The sequence below is a fragment of the Ixodes scapularis genome, unplaced genomic scaffold, assembly GCF_016920785.2.
Source record: "Ixodes scapularis isolate PalLabHiFi unplaced genomic scaffold, ASM1692078v2 PGA_scaffold4__175_contigs__length_147842914, whole genome shotgun sequence".
In the NCBI taxonomy this organism is placed as follows: Eukaryota; Metazoa; Arthropoda; class Arachnida; order Ixodida; family Ixodidae; genus Ixodes; species Ixodes scapularis.
This window is the reverse complement of record NW_024609879.1, coordinates 4355232-4359483: the sequence shown is the minus strand read 5'-3', so window position 1 is coordinate 4359483 and position 4252 is coordinate 4355232.

The window sequence follows — 4252 nt, the reverse complement described above, 5'->3', positions numbered from 1 at the left end:
CGCCGCAATCGACTAGGAGTTTTGTACTAGTGCTGCTTCCAATTTTAGCCATCTGAACCCTGTTTGTAAAGTAGTCAGTGAACAATTTCTGAAACGGGCCCCTGAAACCATGCTTATTGAGTTTTGATAGGAGGAGTGCGTGATCAATTGTATCAAATGCCTTGGATAAGTCCAAAAACAAGGCAAGGGCTAGTTTATTATTTTCAAGCGTTTAATTAACACAGTCCGAGAAAACTTCAAGTAATGAAATAGTGTTCCTTTGTTGCCTGAAACCGTATTGCCCGTCGTTCAATAACGAAAAACTCTCACAGAAGCCATTCATACATATTTGCACCCATTTTTCGAGAATGTGAGGAATTGTTGGTGATATTGTAGCGGTGCTGCTGAGGCGCGTGCCAGACCCCACCGAAGACAAAGACGAAGCGCGTGCAGACGGCGCGTGACACACTTCGAATTGGGTATGATTTTGTTATGGACGTCCTTTTGTAAATTAAAAACGTAACATTTGGTGTCAGAAGTGGGATTTCTGGCATGGCGCCTCAAGTTACCCGGAATGCCTCCTCTCGAGAAGAACATCCTCTACAGTGTGGTCAGCGCCGGCGTCTCATGGAGCCAATGGCTGGCGGCTGGATTGCCTGACGCCGCTAATCTTCATGACGGAACCGCCACGAGCAAGTTATCACTTCGCCATGTTTCCCCATGACTATTCTGTGGCCGTGCAATGAAGATCCTGCGTTGGCCTATGGCCACATTAGCATCCCAAAGCTTCAAGGCATCGAGGCGCGTAAGTGCGCGCCGGACTTGAATGTTTTTCTGACGGTCGTTCTGGACATTCGGCGGATGAGATCATAAGCAGCAACGTTAACATAACGTTCCATCTTCTGGACTTTGCCCTTACCGGCGCATTTCATTTTCGGTGTTGGTTTTCAAAATGCGCAAATGTGCAGTGATGCTTTGCACCGATATGATATGTGCCGGCATCAGAGTTCTGATTAGGCATGCCACCAGGGGTGACGAAAACAGGAGCTAGCGGCGGCCAAGTGACAAGTTTCCGGGCATCAACTTCAAAAAACGCCAATGTGCTGGATTTCGGTGTTGCGGAGGAACTTCGACGTTGGCGTGAAATTCGTGAGCGTGGAGAAGAACAACGGCAACGACACCAACGAAAAGAACTGTCTATCTATAATAGAACGTGACGAAGTTGTTTAGCAGAATGAACCAACCTAGAACAGAACATCAGGAAAAAAACTCAGAGGGGAAATAGTGTAGCGGTGCTGCTGAGGCGCGTGCCAGACCCCACCGAAGACAAAGACGAAGCGCGTGCAGACGGCGCGTGACACACTTCGAATTGGGTATGATTTGGTTATGGACGTCCTTTTGTAAATTAAAAACGTAACAATATCGATATCGGTCTATAGTTTCCCAATTCTTTCTTACTACCCTTTTTGTATAGCGGTCTCACTATTGACAATTTTAGTCCTTCCGGTATTTTTCCTGTTGTCAGGCATCCGTTAATTATAGCTAGGAGGACCAGTTTTAGACTTGAAAAATTGTAGCGCAAATCCAAATGCGAATTTGGTCTATTCCAGGCACTTTCGTTATTGACATTGAATTAATAATGTTCCTGAGATCGTGCTCATTTGTTTCTGGTAGATGTGCTTAATGTACACAGTCAATTTGTTCAGCGGTTCATCATTTACATGCACCGCTATATTTTGCCTTAGGGCTTGTAGGGTACTAATGAAACTGCTGTTGAAAGCAAGCGCTCACTCAATCACAGACACAAACATATACACACAGCGCTGACTCATAACTCTTTGTATTTTGTCTTGGTTTTCTTCTACTTTTCAGATTTTGCTTTTATACGAAGTAGAAGAAAACGAATACAAATTACAGAGTTGTGAGTCAGCCCTGTTTCCATGTTTTTGTGTCTGTCCTTGAGTGAGTGCTTGCTATTGTGAGAAGTTTATGCGCTGTGAAGTACAAACCATTCAAATGTATCTTGTGAACACCCTAAATTTTTATGCCTTTGCTGGTTAATGGTAAATATACTATTTATTTGCACTAACGAAGAAATGTTGGTGACAGCAGAAAGACCGGAGGTCTATGCCAGAGACCTGTGTTGGTAGTGCAGTCGGGTTTTCAACGTTTGCAAGTGCGTCATTTATATTGTCACGAATAAACAGGCGGGAAAAAAAAGAATAACTGGGGACACTGAAACGTTTAATGGAGGCGAAGTTGTGCTTAAAAATTAAAAGGAAACAAAAGATAACAGCAGAGCGTCGCGGGCGTCGAGGTCGGCGAAAGAGCAGAGTCGACCGCTGGGGCGAAACTGACTCTGGCTCGCTATGCGAAGTCCCTTATGTACAGCTACAACAGAAAAAGAGTAGCACAAGTGACCGACGACCGGAGCGGCAAAATCGCGACACGCGGCGCTGTTGGTCCCGAGCGAGAGGGCCATTCTCGTTCCATATCTTAACGCGGGGGTGGACGGCAGAAAGCACCCCATCCTACAGCCCGCATTTCGCAAGCTATCTTACCCTCGATTTCCTGCCGGCCATCCCCGCGGTGAGATATGGACCGCGACTGGCACTCTCGCTATCGGCGCACTAGGGAACAATAGCGCCGCGTGTTGCGATTTTGCAGCTCTGTTCATCGGTCACTTGTGCTACTCTTTTTCCGTTGCAGCTGTACATGCGTAAGCTTCTGGAATAATCGGCGTAGAGTGTTCGACGCGTAGAACATTCGAACCTCGAACAAGCAACAGGGTTCTCGAATTTACCACAAAACTAAATTGCAGGAATAACAAAAGATGCGACGCTCCCAGCAATCGAACCCTGGCTTTTCGCGTGGGAGGCAAGCGCGATAACCGTTAGGCCACGCGCGCACTGCCTACTTGGCCAGCTGCGCGCGCGGCATTACTCCCCCCTTTAAAAAGCACATCGTCCCGATGCAACACAAAACAAAGCGAATAAAACGTACGGTAGATCTGGAACACATAAGGTCTACAGTCCTATCGAGCGTAGTACGGCTTCAGGCGCACGACGTGGACGACTTCAGGTCGTGGTGGGCGGCGTGATGATCTTCTTGTTCCGTCGGGCATCACCTCGTTGTCCAGATCTCCCAGTCGACGAAGTACCTTGTAGGGTCTAAAATATCGCTGCAGGAGTTTCTCGCTGAGACCACGCCGGCGAATCAGTGTCCAGGCCCATACTCTGTATCTGGGCTGGAAGTGGACGTCCCGACGACGAAGGTTGAAGCGGCCCGTGCCGACACATTGCTGGGCATTAATCCGGTGTCTGGCGAGCTGACGGACTTCTTCTGCCCGTTGGGCAACCACCTGGGCGTCGTCGCTTCCGTCGACAGCCGGTTCGTGGGGTAACATCGCGTCCAGCATTGTCGTCACTTTGCGGCCATGAACCAATTGAAAGGGTGTAACCCCGGTGGTCTCTTGCACGGCCGTGTTGTAGACAAAGGTGACGTACGGCAACACCTCGTCCCATGTCTTGTGCTCCACGTTGACGTACATGGAAATCATGTCGGCGATGGTCTTGTTGAGCCTTTCCGTCAGCCCGTTGGTCTGCGGGTGGTACGCCGTTGTGCGACGATGGCTGGTGTGGCTGAGACGAAGGATTTCTTGGGTCAGCTGTGCCATGAACGATGATCCGCGATCTGTAATCAAAACTTCGGGAGCGCCGTTTCGGAGGACGATGGACTCGATGAAAAACTTGACGACTTCAACAGCAGCACCTGAAGGAAGGGCTTTCGTTTCTGCGTACCGCGTGAGATAATCTGTGGCGACGATTATCCACCGGTTTCCCAAGGTCGACGGCGGAAAAGGACCAAGTAGATCCATTCCGTTCTGCTGGAACGGTGCAGCTGGCGGAGGAGTTGGCTGCAGGAGACCTGCCGGCTTCGTTGGCGGTTTCTTGCGTCGCTGGCACTCGTGGCAGGATCAGGTGTAGAGGTGGACGGTTTTGTGGAGATTGGGGCAGTAATACTTTTCGCGAATACGGGCCAGTGTCCGGCTTTAGCCAAGGTGTCCGGATGTAGGGTCGTCGTCACATGCTTGAAAGACCTCCTCTCGAAGGTCGCCCGGGATTACCAGCAGCCACGGCGAGTTTCTGTTCCCAAAGTTCTCTTTGCAGAGTACACCTTGTCGAATGGCGAAGGTCGGCAGGGTTCGTGAGAAAACACGGGACACGGTACTCCCGCGTCCTTCCAGGTGCTGAATTAATGCGCGCAGCTAGGG